Consider the following 17,704-nt stretch of genomic DNA (forward strand, 5'->3'; position numbering starts at 1 on the left):
GGATGGACCTGTCAACTGTGTAGCCACTCCAATAAATCATCTGTACTTACCTTGGCTCCAGCGTCTTCACTACAATATCATAGGACTTTAACCTTCAGCTTGAAGTGACACTACACGTCTTTCCAGCAGACAATTTATAATATTATCCTGAGATCTTAGATGTCCATTAAATCTGTAAAACGTTCCAAATGATTACAAAAACATTTGCACATAGATTACATAAAATATCCCAATATCTCTTCATCAAAAGCACAACTAAAACAGCTTCAGGAATTCACACATTACAATGCAATACCCGTTTTTGACACATGCGAAAAACACCACTGATAAAACTCGCTATGCAGTGTGAACAAAACAAATGACTTCCCTTGTTGCAAGAGAATGCACTGACACTGACACGCCTATGTTCCTCGAAGTGGGGTAGAGAACTCATCACTCAAGGCCCTATTAATACTAACATAATGCAACTCCAGACACCACCAACAGGTACACCAGCATTAACCCAATTTTTGTTCCACATTTTTTCACCAATTATGCAAGTTAGTTACTTAAGCAAATTTATCAAAATTGTCAAAGCACTCTAATCCTATTCTATCATTGCTCACGTTCTTCCTCCAAAATTCTGTCAACGCTTTTAACTAGTACATTAAAAAGGTTGACACGAAGGACCGGGCCATGTGAGTCCAACAAGACAGTGGCCCTATTCCATTAAAGAAAGCCTTCACAGGACAAAATTCAAAGTAAAAATCATAAAGGTTTATTAAAAATTAAAAATGTCTACAGACGGCAAAATTAGAATCAAATCAAAATCAATAATGCATCAAATACAGCCAACTGTGAGAGGTCATAACTTACGGTAACTCTCCGAAGCAAGTAACTAGCCAGAGTCAAAACATTGTTCAGCAAGGGACTAGTATAAATCGGATCAGTTCAAAGGTCAAGGAGAGTTTAAGCTTGTGTCAGGGCCACAGTGACCCTCAGAGGCGATATGATACTCATAATATTCCCACTTCGAGGCACCACCAATTCCCTGATTTATTTGACCCAAAATAGAACAGAGTTTTGGAGTTGCCAGGTGAAGGGTAGGGTATTGGGCTAGGAAGGGCTGGGAGGGAGATCTAAATTGACAAAAGAATATTTTTGAGCAATGTGTGTGGGTTACCCGCTTTCACACTACCCAACAGATGAGATTACTTTTGCCTATAATTCATGAGAGAGGAGCTTCTGTAATTTAGATCAAAGGTTTACATTCACCATAGAAGGACAGCTGCACACACCAAGAATGATGCCTGCTTGGAATCAACAAGGACGCCTGCATGGACTCAACAATTTAGAGTGCTGAATACAAGTAACCCAATTACATATGAATGCAAACATAGTGCTCACAAAATGAATTCATAAACTCTTTAAGTGGCAACTTGCAGCACTCAAATTGTCTGTAATTTAGTTGCACAGTTATCTCTGTCATAATGTTATAAAATATTTAGGAAGAACTACCACACGACCTATATAATTTCTCTATAGACTCACTATGTTATAACACATATAACACTTTACGATAAAACATTAAGTTCCTTGGTGTCACAACTTGCAAATGTTTCATTTCTTAGTTCAATTAGTTTGTGAATAAGACTTTTTCCAGTTTCATCTGAAGACAGATAAACTGTTTCTTATCTCCTAAAGGAGTGCACCTTTCAAGACGTCCATTGTAAGCAAAGTCATTTATCTCAAAAGATGCTTTCTGTCCTATAGAGTCATGAATTAAGATTAAGTCAGCCGTTATCAGCAATGTTACGTCTCTCTGATCGTTCCATTTTCTTTTATGGAGTCTCATATTACCAAAGCATATCTTTAAAACAGCAATGCTTTTCTCTTCTGAAGACTTGAATGGAATAGAGAATTCACTTTCCTACCTTGTATCCGACTAGAGATAAGCGGGAACTCCTGCCTAGAGTACTCGCCTGGCATGTCTAACTCCTAAAACTGGAACTTAGATGTAGGCTTGCACAGAATCAGTGTTAGATTCAGTGAGATGGTTCATTGAAGAACAGCACATCGAGTGTCCAAAACAATTTTTATGAAACTGTCTTAAAATTGTACTATCTGAGAATACTTTTGAATTCGGAGAGTGCCTATTCAAACGAATAAAAGGAGTAAGCATGGGGGCATTCGTGGCAGCTACTGAGGCGAACATCACATGGCAAAATTTAAAAACACCAATATACATAATAAGATAGCCCAATTTTTTTTTTAGTCCATTTGCCATTGGTCTTGTTATATTAACGATATATTCTTCATCTGGACTGACTCTGAAGAGGCATTACTTGAGTTTCTATTATGGTTCAATTCATGTGATCCAAATATTCATTTCACTTGTAATTTTAGCCACAATCAAGTGTAGTTTTAAGACATCTTGATAAGACACAATAATGGTCTGCTTGAAGTAGATCTATATTTTAAATCTTCAGCGAGAAACAATTCGTTGCTTTTCGAAAGCTACCATCCAAGGATGCAAAAACAAAGCATCCCTGTTGGACAATTCCTGCGCTTGCGCAGAAATTGTTCCAACCTGGCTGACTATGATTCTCAATTGGTCACTATGAAGGAGAAGTTCATCATCAGAGGTTATCCTAGATGTTTAGTTAGGGAAACTTACAAAAGACCACGTTTCTATGACAGGGACCATCTTCTGAGAAAACAACAAGTTCCCAGGACATCACGTTTGGTTTGTGTGACACGTCATTCTACCCTGAATGAAAAAATCAGGCAAATTGTGAATTCCAACTGGCATATTTTGAATAGTGAGGTAGACACAAACTCGAAACTTTTGAAGCCGATGTTTGCACATTGACGCAATAAAAATATTAAAGACAATGTATTGAGATCACGCTTTAAAACAAGCCTACCCTTAGTTCAAAAGACAATAGATGGTAACCAGCCAGTGGTTGGAACCTACAGCCGCACCCAATGTATAGCAAATGACTCAGTAATACAGACTGTTACCATTACACACAATGGATTTACAGTAAAAGCAAAAAGATTAACCAACTGTAAGACCAAAAATGTGATTTATCTCCTTCTGTATCCGTGTGGTTTAGAATAGGTAGGAGAAACTTATGGATCCATGGCCACTCGTTTAACCGAGCACCGTTCTGCTATCAGAACCTCCGAATTCTCAGCTCTATTAGTTAAACACTTTTTGGATTCCCAACATAAACCAGAAGAGATCAAATGGTTGATCCTGGAGAAAATTGAAAACTCCCTGGCAACCATTAGTACTAAAATCAGAAAAAGAAGAGTAGTGTTCTGTATTTTACCTTGAATACATTTAAACGAGGCTTGAACAATGAATTACCATGAATTACCATGGAAAACGCCATCCGTTATAACAATCATCTATAGTTGTAATACCATCGCAATAATTTTTTCTCAGGCCTCTTGAGTATATGGAAACTATTGGGAAAGATTATATAAATCTAGTTTCCATTTCTCTTTTTTTTTTTAAGCTCTATTTGTATTAGTTTTTTCCAGAACAGTCCTCTTTCTATTACCTTAGCCCATTTGAGCCAAGATGTAAAGTGTTCCTCTTCATTTGTTAAGACTGGTCCGTCTGACAAATTAGCAACGCCTGCCCGATATAAGGAGCGGACGTCAATTTCTTTATACATTTCTAATCGGCTATAGTGTTTGCATCCAGGTCAGTTTCTTTACTTAGTCAACAACGTTGCCGGTTTAAGATTAGATTTCAAATTTTTAATAAAATCGCATCTCTGTACATGTATATACCATAATCAGGATCCATATGTAATTGGCTTTGCAGCATTCTCACATCTACTGAAGCTACTCATAAATTCTCTGTTCAAGAAGAGCTACCCAGTTATATCTTGAGTCCATAGTGAATAGGAAAGCTTGCGCTAGAGTATTTGTGTGCACTACCGCGGGTATTCCACCGCTTTCTGTCATCTAGACCTTTTCAGTATCTTCAAGCTCTTATTTGCCCCCATTAGGATCCTAATATATCTACGAAAGATGCAGGTTGTTAACCTGTTTCCTGACCTTTATTTCTATTTTCAATTTGTACCCTTTTGAGGTCTTGTACATAGCGACTCAAGGTGCCTGCTGATCATTTGGCTTTTGTTCACCTCATACATTCCTCTTTGCCAATGAATATGTTTTGGGTACAATATCACTATGGATGCACTTTACCATCTAGTAACATACCTTGTGATCGATTCATCATGTTTTTGCATGTTCCATCTTATATGCAATGAACTCTATTGACAGTTATTTATAACTGTGTTGTTTACATTTGCATTCTCTTATGATCCCCTGCAGTTCACATAGAATGATTTGTTTATAGATGGAAGACCTTTGATTTCGCTGCTCGTCTCCCTTTACTGAGTTGCACCAAGATCTACACCATATATGATATTTCTAGATGTTTTCCCTGGAGGTACTTTGATTATCAACATTGAACTTGTGCATAGAGTCATATGATCACATTCAAGCTATCTTTAGAACCTTATATACGTTTGTTTTCATCGCCTTTCATGTTGACAGTATATCTTGATTGCGACATTACTTACCTCATCTTCCAGATTCTAGGTAAGTATATGACTCTTGGGGAGCTTATTTGCCCCTATTTTCTCTGCATCCACAGACAGCACCTATATAAGATATTCCTCACATGTTGTTTCTAAGTCACTGGTGTGTGTACTATGAACAAGAAAAACTTCATTTAGGCATCTTGCCGAGCAATCCCACATTTGATTTCAAGTTGGGATCTCCATGGGTTTAACTGTCTTGTTTGACCACCTTCTGTTCTGCTCTTTTCTTTATCTGTTCCATTTGAGCTTAGACTCCGTTGATATATAAGAAATATTTTTGTCTGTAAGTGACCCATTATGAACATGTGAAATATTGCAGGTTTTCATTTCAAGTGTGGCATTTCCTGAAGAAGGTGTTCCAGTTCGCCAAAACGTACGTACAAAATGAAATCATTACAGCCACCAATACAGTTTGCAACAACATTTTTTATCATATATGGCAAATAATTTCTAGCCATAGATATTATCATTTCATTGCTATTGAATTTCAATTATGTATTTTGTAACCAGTATGCTAGTTTTTTGTTGTTGTACATATTGAATATTTTTAATTGTGTTATTTGTCTTTGTCACTTATTGGTTTTCACTTTGTATATTATATGGTGTGTGTAATCTGTGATTGTGATTGTTTTCATAATTTTGTTTGCATTAGTTGTGTATTATTAGATATTATACCATTTTTGGCTCAGGAGGTTTTTATACCCCATTGGTTAAAATATAACTAATTCAGATCTTTATGTGTAAGACATAATAAAGTATGTATTTCCTTTCTCATGTTCTTCTGGTCGTTATCTTTATACTAGAGTGTTAATTCAAATATAGGTTGCCAAGAGGTTGTTCATTTACAATTATATGTAGAAGCTTGCAGCCTATGTTCTACCTCGAAGCAATTCTTGGGATAGTGCGCCGACAGACTGCCTAGCAATGACAAACCCCAATACAGACTAACATGGAGTCTGCCTTCGTAGGCGCAAACAGAACGTCTATTGAGTCTGATACTAGGCTGTCATAGAAACTGCTCAGTTTAAAATGCAGGAAACGTCTAGCACACATCCCTCAAACTGCACTATTTATAGGTTTCAGATAATACACACTCGACATGGTGAGATTCAGGATCATAGGGCTGTACTAACAAAATTACATAACATGAACCAATCAACATTAGAGAAATTAAGTTACATGAAATAAACATTTAGAAAATACCTAAATTATGAATTACAATTGAGCACACTTTAGCATACAAACAAGGGAAATTACATTGCACTATTGAAGAAAGCAAAATACAATACGCCATTTAGGTGATGAATGAAGCACAGTTGTGGTCTGGGCAGAATGCCTTGAAATTGTTACTTGCACAGCACACCTCCTGACATAGCTTCTGTTTTGGGGAACACAAATGAATACATTTTATATGCACATTTATAGCACCTTGAAAATGAAATCTATTTTGTTAATTTTTTTTATTGGAAAAAACACCAGCTAGAGATGTAAACATGAATGCTCATTCATGGAAAATTAAAGCAATACTTTTTGTCAATGAAGAGTCCAATTTAAGGCAGAGGGGGGCACACTGACATGGGGTGGGGAGGGAGGGGGGGGCCGCATGTGATGGGTGACTATTCTCCTGGATATTGGATGGCAACGATGTATGTAAAGTATTCCTTTTGAAGGGGGGGGGGGGGTAGCAGGGCTTGTATTGAGTTGATGCTATGAAAACAATAAAAAATGTTTAAAAAAAAAACAAAAACAAATGAAGAGTCCAATTTAGTGAAAATACACCGAGGCTCAGTAGTGTCAACTTAGGCCTCGTTATGGTCACTTAAACAACAGCTAAATAACATTATTTCTAAACAATAAAAATGCACCCACAGTTTAATCTCCCCCATTCTCAAGACTACCCAGGACTTCAAGAGGAATGCAATGCCTGTGGCAGCGAAGGACCAATCCATTTATAATGTATCAGTCAAAACCTTCTAAAAAAGAGGCACCTTGAAGCAGTAATTCATCAAGAATGTCTTGCCACCGTGACACAGTACTAACGATCAAAACATAGGCCAACCAGCAGTTTGCTTGCTCCCTCTATGCACATCCTGCCCATGCTGCAAAAATACTTTCTATTTAGAATAGTTTCATTAATGAGGATGATAACATCACCAAACGGATACTGGATATTGGCACCACAAGCAAGCAATGTCCTTTGCTTGAGTGGCACAGGAGCTACCATTTATGTGATGATAGACAGTGGATTTGCCAAGCTGACAAATGTTATTGCTCTTCAGCCCACCAATTTACTGATCATTGCTTATAGCTTTCCCACACTGTTGCGCTGCAAGGGTCAATTTCAGATCATGCTTGTTTATGAGGACAAAAGAGGTGAAATCGAGATATTTGTGGAGTCACCCTAGGAACTCATAGGCTAAATTTTCAGCTTTTTAACAGCAGTGAAGTTCTGCTTGGTCTAAGTACTGTTTTTTGTGCTATTGATAATTTAAACATCTGAGTACAGTGAATTTGATTTGCCATGCTGTTCCTTGAGCTCTTCAGTGAGCTATGTAAACTAAAGTGGAAACAGATTCACATACACATTGATGACAATGTCGCACCAGTGGCTCACCACTTCAAGGAGGTACAAGTCAGCATTCTGAAGCAAGTCAGATCAGAAATAAGCAACCAGCTTCAACAGGACATCCTGTCGCATGTCACAGACTGACCCCCATGAATGTACCAAATTGTACCAGTTCCAAAAGGCAGTCTAGGGGCCAAATCTGCGTTTGTGTGGACATGCGCAAGCCGAACCTTGCATCCTAAAGAGTATGACATCCCAAGTCTAAGATATGATTCACCTCCTCAAAGGTGCTCAGATTTTTTCCATGCTTGATTTAAACCAAGGATATATCATGGGCTGGGGTCATGTACTTACTTGGGCAATCAATGTTAGAGTACTTCCTGATAGTAGCATGGGATCTTTGCTGTCTTGGGCGTCCTTTTGGGACTGGGGGCCCAGGCCAGGTGGTATTGCTTTTGGTTTAAGTTGCATAACAGTTTCCTAATGGTGGCCATGTCAGTGATGAACCTGCCACAGTAAGGTAATAATTCTGATGTCCTTGAGTTTTTCTGAGGGTCTGCACTTACCCCTTGGTCAGAGAACACCTAGCCAAAGAATTGAAGATTGTCATTTAGGAATTCTTACTTTTTCTTGTGCAGAGTTGGGTCACAGTGTGGTATCCTCTGTAAGACTGTGGTAGACTTTAGTGGTGGACTTGGATATTAGTTGCACATATCAGGATGCCATTGCTTCTACCCCTACTGCAGCCTCTTTCTCTTTTAAAAACAAATATCTATTTATTGTCAAGAATTGCAACAGTGCAAAAGTGTTACATAAACAACAGACAGATCTACATTCAAAAACAGAACACTTGTCTAAAAGGGACACTGTCACATGCCCCGCCCGATCCCCCATCTCAGCAGTTCCAGTTTGCCAACAGTGTTCAGTGCTTGAGAAAGGGTTATTGAGGAACAGGGGCCTATGGGACTGATGACCGTCCAATCTATAATCAGAGTCTGTGTCGGAGCCATCAATTCTTGCAACACCCCTGCCCATTCAAAACACCTTATCCTCCATCTGGACCTCACGCATCTGTCGTTCTTCCGCCAGGGTCCACTCCCCCATGTCACTACTCCACTGCTCATATGTAGGACCCTGAGGAGACATCCATCTGATATCAGTTCTTCTGTTAGCCAGCATGAGCTCCAACAATGCAAATTTGTTGTACACCCTACTTCCACTCGAGATCGGTATCAAACAGTGGCGCACTCTGCACTCTGCACTCTACATGTACATCAGTCTCTTCCCTGAGCCTGCGTGTAACCATCCTCCAGTATATCATCAGGTTCGGACCCCCCAAGGCCATATGTAAGATGTCTGCCTCAGCCGCTGCACACCTTGGACAGGCACCCAACCTTGTTCTGTATATACCTTGCGAAAGGCAAGCACTGTGTAAGATATAAAAGTGTGTCAATTTGAATCTCGAATTACTGGAGACTCATCGCACTAACTCACACGTCTTCACCGAGTCCTTGTCAGTCAGGAGCTCCAACTACCCGTCCCAACCTCGCCTAGCCACCATCAGGGTGACAGGCCCATCCTGCCGCAGAGCTCCATATAAGCCGGAGACTAGTCCCCAAGTGGCTCCCCCATGTGGTATCACCTCTAGGGTGAGTGAGGGCACTGGGGTCAATGCCTGTTAGAGACGCTCTTATTGCATTCTCAAACACTTCCACAGCCATGGGTGAAAAACATTGTGTCTTACCAACTGAGTTCTTCAAGTCATCAAGTGGTATTTGGCATGGATAGCCAGTTTGTGAAGCATTTCATACCACTGTGGTCTGCCAACATGGAATCCTTCTCTGTGGATAGCCAGTTTGGGCAGGTGGTGTTTGTTAATGCAGATCTTGATTGCCCCTGGCTTCATCTAGTTCTTTATGATCACCAACTGGAAAATACACAGTGTGTGACCAGAATCCTTCTTGATGACGTATTGTGCTTTCAGTTTTTATATCTTAGCTTACAATTGTTCATCTGTTCGTCAATTACATAAATATTTACAGTTTTTGTAAAGTGGATCAAACACAGGTCTTGTGCTGTACAGTAACTTACTGGTGGCATTCTGCCTTCTTCCGGTGCGTAGACTTTAGCTTTGACTTGCTGGTCTTTGTGGCCTATGGTTGTTCTATAAGGGTGAGTGGCTCCTGGCCCATCCTACACTTAGTTGGGGTGTGGTCGGCCTTCGCTTGAGTTAGGGGTGTTTGGCCTTGTCCACCACATACATGAGGTGTCAATGTCAGTCACTGAGGTTTTCTGGAGATCTTGTGCAGCTGTTTGCATTTTGGCTGCAATCATGTTGGTGTTGCGTTCCTTTCCATAAATTAATTTAGAAATACTTCCCCCCGCCACTGAGGTTTGCAGGCAACACAGGGTGCTGCTGGGCTCACTGCCCGTTTTCTGTGGTCACCGTGCACATTTTCTTGGGCTGCAGAAGGCATTGTTGTTTACCCAGTCTCCCCCAGTGCTCCTCAAGGCATGTGCAAAGTGCTTTAGGAAGCCACATGTGGAGAACATTTTGCCTTCTGCCCCGCATATCTCTAGGGTGTTACAACAGGTTTACTGCATACATGATTGTTCTTGGCTTTAGCAGAGGTTGATGCTCCACTTGTTAGTATGGTGTCTACATGCCACATCTTGAATGGTCTTGGCTGTCCGAGTTCAGTCTTCATCAATGTGTTCACTTGGGCAGATTCCATTATGGTGGAACATGCATTGGGCCCTTCAAGCGACCGATCCAGGGTGAAGAAAGCTTCCAGGCTCAATCTGTGTTCTCTAGAATCATTCTTCATAGCTCTGACGATCTGCGTCCTTGGAGATCGGAGCTCTTCATTCTAAAGCTTGGTTGTCATTAGGGTATGACCTAGCTAATTCTAGTGGACGTGCATAGAAGTTGTTAAGGGATGCTACTTCATGTTGTTGAGCTAGTCTGACAAGAAATCTCTTGTAATCGTGAGTGATTTGTAGGCTAAAGTGTGCTTCAACAGCAGCAGCTGCTTTGTCATATCCCCAATCTCCTCTGTCTCAAAGATTAAAAGAAATAAGCTTGGATTCCAGGTGGCAGCAAGACAAGATGACCGCTCGCTAAAGTCCCTCCACGGCACCGCGAACCCTTTGCTCGTCGGAGGACATTGTTTCGGCACTACGCGGCCGCACAGCATGTCGGAGGCCCCTGGGAGCGGCGAGGTAGGTTATTAGACCTTAATTTAGTCTAATTGATACCTCTTTGCCTTGCTGCTCCCGGTGCGCTCCTCTTATCGGCCGCCATTTTGAGGGCTTCTATGCTCGAGTCTCCTCAGGAGCCGGCCCACCAGAGATTCTTCCTCTCCTTCCTGCATCAGAAACATGGACTAACAGGAAAAAATAAGAGCACATGAACTTAAAAGCATATATTGCTCACTCTCTTGTTCTCCTCAAGGATTTGAATAGTTCTGGACAATATTTAAGGAAACACCACAATAGTGTTCAGACTCATATTGGTTCCTACTGATTTCACACACACACCCATGATGACTTTTTATTTATTAGTATTCACATAATAAGACTAAATTCAATAGATTATTGAGTCATCTGCTGTGCATTTAGTTCCAATTGAGCCTTGGCGGCTACTTAGTGAGTAGGAGAAAAGCTGTTGCTCTTTGGCGTTTACCGTTATGGAGCGTACATATTCAAGTAAAGTTCAGGCTTCTACTACTTCTCATGACAATGGACGCAAGAAGTCTGGTACCAATGCCAATAAAAGGGTTAAGAAGGACCGTGCTTCTCCAAACAAATCACCTCTGCCTCTGACGCTAGTGGATATTATGGACGAATGGAGAAATATACAACCTTTTATGGCAGATACTACTGCGACGCTTCAAAGAATTGAAGACAAGTGGTCAGGATTGGATTCAAGACTTACTGAGGTTGAACAAAGAATCAGTGACGCTGAGGATGTTGCTGCTAAGGTGGAGACTCTGTCTCAGGAGGTTATTCAACTAAAAAAGTAATCAGAAGATTTGGAGAACCATAATAGACGCAATAACTTATGAATTTATGGTATACCGGAGTCTTTGGAAGGTCCTGATATGATCAGTTTTTTTAAGCTGCATATACCAAAAATAGTAGGTTCTCCAAAACCTACAGATCTCAACATCCAAAGGGAACACAGGATAGGCCCCTCAACGTCTCAAACTCGAACAGACCATGAGGAATTATTGCCTACTTTCTTCAATACTCAGATCTAATGATTCTTACTGCAGCGAAACAATAAAAACAAATGCTGTGGTTGGGTCAGAAGATATTTTTCAGTCAAGATGTCTCAAGATCTACGGCAAATCGTCAAAAAGAATTTCTGGATCTCATGCCTACGCTTCGATCCATGAACGCTCGTTATGGTCTTATACATCCCTGCTTCTTCAAAGTGACATATAAAGACATGACAATTACTTTTGAGTATCCTGCAGAGCTCAAGAAATGTATTCACATGCACAAAGGAGAAGACATGGAACTTAGTAAATCTTAATTGTTTCATATCTCTGATTTAACATGCATTTTATCCTTTTCTCATGCAGGTCCTTACCCTCCTGTTGTTCTGATGGAATTGTTTCTGTTCAACATTGTTCATTTATCCAGATGTCCACGCTTTGTTCAGCTGCGCTGTCATCTTAATGTAGGATAAGTCTTAGTGGTGCCGTGTTGGTTACGTTTTCTTCACTCGCATATCGTTCTTCCAATGTTTGTTGTTACCAAATGTATTTTTATCGGTGTTTCTTCCAGAGCGCTGTCTATTCCACTCGTTCCCCCCTTCTCATATCTCTCATTTAACATGCGTTTTTCTCTTTTTCTCATGCAGGTCCCTACCCTCCCCTTGTTCTGATGGAATTGTCTCTGTTCAACATTGTTTATTTATCCAAATTTCCACGTTTTGTTCAGCTGCGCTGTCATCTTAATGTATGGTAAGTCTTGGTGGTGCCGTATTGGTTAAGTTTTCTTCACTCTCATTTCGTTCTTCCAATGTTTGTTGTTACCAAATGTATTTTTTTTTGGTGCTTCTTCCAGAGCGCTGTCAACTCCTCTCGTTCCCCCCTTCTCATTATTATTGTCTTTTTTGTTCTTGATTCTCATGGCTAAAGCCCTTTGGCTTTTTGTCATCCCTCTACTTGTATACACCAGAGGAGGTCGTGTTCTCCTCTTGCTCTTCTCGTCCTTTCATCAATATTTTTCTCATCTTTCGTTTCCACTTTTTTCTATTCTATATTCTATTACTTTACAGTGAACTTTTTTATTTTCACAAAAGCTCTAGAAGTTATTGCTGTTTTCCACTCAGTCCAAGTGATGTGGATGATTATGTTTACTTTTTCCACTTCTCTCTGTTTTTTCTCCTGTATTTTTCTTCTTTTTGTCATATTCTGTTGTATATTTGTAGTCATGTGGACTCAAACTTCTACCACTTTTTTCATATTTGTTATGGTGGTGTCACGAGGAGCCCGGCCTTAGAGGGGGTGATGGCCTACCTATACTAACTGTCCGTGTGAATCCCCTCCTCTCCCCTCTTTGTCCCCAGCAACCCGAAGTACGAGCCAGAGAGGATAGCTCGCTGCATGCGAGCAGACCAGAGGACGCGTGTTTCTTTAATTGGGCTGAGCTGGACACGCACCCCGCCCACACGGATGACGAGGTTAAAAGGAGGAGTCCTGAACCAGGAAGAGGTCAGCAACCGGGAGTGGAGAGAGCGGACGGAGCAGACGAAGAGTGGAGAGCGTACGTAGAGGAAAGAAGAGACCGAGAAGAAGACGAGAGAACAGAGACCGGGACGACGGAGCCTGGAGGCCAACGACCCCACGACTCGCCCCGCCACGTTTCCGGAGAAGCGTGGCACCTACAGGTACGGGATCGTATCTATGGTTGGGCGGGACGACGGAGACTACAGAAACCTTAGTAATCGCACTTCCCAGTTCCCCTACCCTCACCTCACCGCCACCTGAGGGACCTAAAGAGCACAGTGTGTATTCCTCACTCCCGACCCTTCACCGTAGTTGTTCCCCAGCACACCTGCCTGACATCGGTGTTTCTTGTTTTCTTTTGGGGACGCCGACAACGGGGAGCGGAGAAAGCCGCACCGGCCCGAAGAAGCCGACATCCTGGACGGGAGCCGATACAGAGCGAAGAGTCCACATCAGCGACCAACCCTTAAGCAGGAAGCCGAAGTCCCCCTACCCTATTATAGGCCCAGGACTCACAGGAAAAAGGTGTTACGACCAATAAACCCTACCGTAACTGCACCCTCTGACTCCGTGTCTCCTTTGCACCCGCTACAAGTGGTGGAGAATGCAGGCATAGGAGCACCCATCTGTCCGGCAAAGATGGACGTATTAATTCAACATTTGGTCAAGGGGCAGGAAAAGCTGGGATGGGCCGTAGAGCAACAGCTGCAGGCCGCTCAAGCGGACCGGGATTCCTTAAAATCAACATTGACCGCCCACCTCAAAGGCCTACAGCCGGCGTTCAGGGACTCGAGTTCAGACAACCCGCCACCCCCTCGTCTCGTTAACCCCGGACCCTCCGGGATTTCGTTGCAGAAGTATGTGGCAGGCGAGGACCCTGATGCCTTTCTGCTGAATTTCGAAAGGGCCGCGTTGGCATGTGGGTGGCCTGTGGAGAAATGGCCTTTCTTTCTGGCTCCGTTGCTGACGAGCGAGGCTCAGGCAGCCTATCAGGTTGCCAATGCGACTGGCAATGTACCCTATGCCACTATTAAAACGGTGATCCTAGATCATCTGGGGATGGATGCGGAGGCATATCGGGTACGTTTCCGGAAGGAGAGAGGCGCCATGGGGGAGAATCCCAAAACGCTATTTCTACGCCTCAAACTGTCTGCAGACAAGTGGCTGACCCCGGCCTCCAGCACAAAAGACGAGATAATGGACAAGATCTATTTAGAACAGTTCCTAGAGTCCGTACCATTCGCCACCCAGAAATGGTTACGGCAACACTCTCACTTGACCACCGCACAAGCCATTGAAATGGCCTCTTCCTATGCCAGAGCGCAACCTCGCGCAAACCCTGGGGACTATGAGAAACTCTCCCGGCTCATGCCGCATAAAGGAGAAAGGAAAACCCGACCGACAGGAGAAGCCTATCCACATAAACCCGTGAGATCTGAGCCCATCCCCTTCAAGGGACCCCAATGCTTTGAGTGCGGAGCTTGGGGACACATTGCCCGATTGTGTCCCCACCGGAGGCCCTTGGAAGAACCCATGGAAGTGGGATACGTCCCCAAACCGGTTCTCTACACAGCGGAGCTGGGCAGTTCCTTCTACGTGAGTGTGAGGGTGAATGGGAGACCGGTCCGGGCCCTACTAGACTCTGGGTGTAGACAGTCAGTGATAAGAGGGGTGTTCATAGAAGCCCGGCAGGTGGTTCCCCAAACACGGGTTTGCATTAAATGTGTACACGGGGACACGAAGCCCTATCCGGTAGCTCACGTCTCCCTAGAAACCCCGGAGGGCGGACAACACCTCGTGAAGGTAGGGGTACTAGACACGCTACCAGAGGAACTGATCATAGGAACGGACAATCCCAACTTCCTGGACCTGTTCACACGTTCCACACATATACAAACCCCCCCCCCTCGAGGACAAGGCGAGAGTAGAGACGTCCCGTCCAGCATACATCACACCAGAGCCATGGGCAGGGGATAGGAACTTCAAGTTCGCACAGGCCAATGATCGCTCCCTATATAACGCCTGGGAACAGGCTCACTGCACCCAGGGAGACGCCTCTCCAGTCTTTCCCCGTTTTCTTATCCACAATGACTTGCTGTATCGCCAGGGGAAAAAGGAGGATCCCTTACAGCTGTTAGTGCCGCTCTCCTTTAGGGAACAAATCCTGTTCTATTCTCATTCTCATCTCCTCGCTGGCCACATTGGTACGGAAAAAACGACACAAAACGTCCTGCGACATTTCTACTGGCCAGGCATTTACGCAGACATCAAACAACACTGCAGGGCATGTGAGCTCTGCCAGAGAAAAAACACCCACCGGCCCCCTGGAGTTCCATTACGACCCCTTCCCGTCATAGGGACCCCGTTCGAGAGGGTAGGCCTAGACTTGATAGGCCCATTGCCCAAAACCAGAAGAGGGAACCAGTATGCACTGGTTATGGTGGATTATGCAACCCGCTTCCCAGAAGCCTTTCCCTTGAGAGCCCCAACATCACGAGCCATAGCGGAGAAAATGATTGAACTCTTCTCCAGAGTGGGCTTCCCGAAGGAGATATTGACGGACCAAGGGACCCCCTTCGTGTCCCGGTTGATAAAAGAGGTATGCAGCCTGGTGGACCTACGGCATATCAAGACATCCGTCTACCACCCCCAGACCGACGGACTGGTAGAGCGGTATAACGGGACGCTCAAGGCCACGGTAAAGAAGATGCTGGCTGTGAGTGGAAAAGAATGGGACAATCTTCTACCTCTGGCCTTATACGTCATTAGGGGACAAACGCAGAGTAGCCTTGGCTGTTCTGCGTTTGAGATGTTGTATGGGCGACAACCCCGAACACTACTTGAGATGACAAAGGAGGTCTGGGAGAAGGAAGCAGGGGAGAGCCATGGTCTGCTGGAGTATACTCAGGACCTGAAAACCAAGCTGGGGAAAATACGTGACTTGGCCTACATCAATCTGGAACGGAGTCAACAACGACAAAAGACTGCATATGACAAAGGGAAGAAATGGAGGAGAATGGAGGTGGACGACTGGGCTTTGGTGTTGTTACCATCCGCGACCCACAAGTTCCAGACCGAATGGAGGGGACCCTACAAAGTAATCGCCACCGTAGGCAAGACCAGCTACAAATTACAGATGGCCCCCCGAAAGACCCAACTCTATCACATAAATCTACTTAAAAAATGGATTGGGCCTCCCCCTCAAGATGTACATCTAGCCCTACCGACAACCGGCTCCTCCTTGTCCACGTTACAGGAGTTGGTCATCAGCGAAGACCTCATACAAAACGAGAAAAGGAGCCTACACGACACATTGGAACAGTTCTCCTCTGTGTTTTCCGATGTCCCCGGGAAAACCACAGTAACAGAACATCGCATCGAGACTACCCCAGGAGTGGTCGTCGCAAAGCGACCGTATCGGATACCCGCTGCACGGCGATCTGCCATCCAGAAGGAGGTCCAGGAAATGCTGCATATGGGGATAATCAGGCCTTCCCGGAGCGAATGGTCATCACCTATCGTGATGGTCCCGAAACCGGATGGCAGCTCCCGGTTCTGTATGGACTTCCGGGCCTTAAATCAAGTTTCTTCCTTTGACACATATCCGATACCACGCATAGATGAGCTGATCGAGCGCCTCGGCAAAGCCAAATATATTAGCACGCTAGACCTGACGAAGGGCTACTGGCAAGTTCCACTGAGAGAGGAAGACCGTAAGAAGACTGCCTTTTCCACCCCAAGCGGGTTGTTCGAATTTAACGTCCTGCCCTTCGGCCTACATGGAGCTCCCGCGACGTTCCAACGACTGATGAACGAGGTACTACGGGACCACCAAGACTACACGTCCGCATATCTTGACGACATAGTCATTTTTAGTCCCTCATGGGAGAGCCACCTCAACCACCTAACCCTAGTCCTTCATGCCCTAAAGAAAGCTGGCCTGCGGGTGAATGCAAAAAAATCGAGAGTAGGATTTCACAAGGTGAAATATCTGGGGTATATGTTGGGCCATGGGGTCATCGAACCACAAATAGAGAAAGTCCGGGCCATTTCAGATACCCCGTTTCCCTCAAACCAAAAAGACATGAGAGCGTTTTTGGGACTCATTGGATATTACAGGAGATTCATACCCTCGTTTTCAGAAATAGCCACCCCTCTCACTGATACCCTTAAGAAAGGGACAAGTACCGAGCTCTTTCATTCCCCCACGCCAGCCATGTGGAATGCGTTCTCCACATTGAAAAGGGTGATAACCACCAACCCCGTGCTGGCCTCACCAGATTACACCCGACCCTTCATATTACACACTGACGCTTCCGACTGTGGGATAGGGGTGGTGTTATCTCAGACATCCGTGGAGGGAATAGAACACCCCATTCTCTACATAAGCAGGAAGTTGTTCCCCAGGGAGGTGAAGTACCCCACGATCGAGAAGGAGTGCTTGGCGATAAAGTGGGCCGTTGATAAGCTTAGATACTACTTGGAGGGCCACCCATTCACCCTTTTCACGGATCATGCCCCGCTGCAGTGGATGAGCCAGACCATGTCCCACAATCCCCGGGTGTTGCGGTGGTTCCTTACACTCCAACCCTTCTCGTTCACGGTACACCATCTGAAGGGCATAGAGAACAACAGTGCGGACTACCTGTCAAGGCATCCTCTCCCCGAGCGGGAGAATCCAAGGGGGGTGGTGTGTCACGAGGAGCCCGGCCTTAGAGGGGGTGATGGCCTACCTATACTAACTGTCCGTGTGAATCCCCTCCTCTCCCCTCTTTGTCCCCAGCAACCCG

The sequence above is a fragment of the Triturus cristatus genome, chromosome 8 (genome assembly GCF_964204655.1).
Source record: "Triturus cristatus chromosome 8, aTriCri1.1, whole genome shotgun sequence".
Taxonomy (NCBI): Eukaryota; Metazoa; Chordata; class Amphibia; order Caudata; family Salamandridae; genus Triturus; species Triturus cristatus.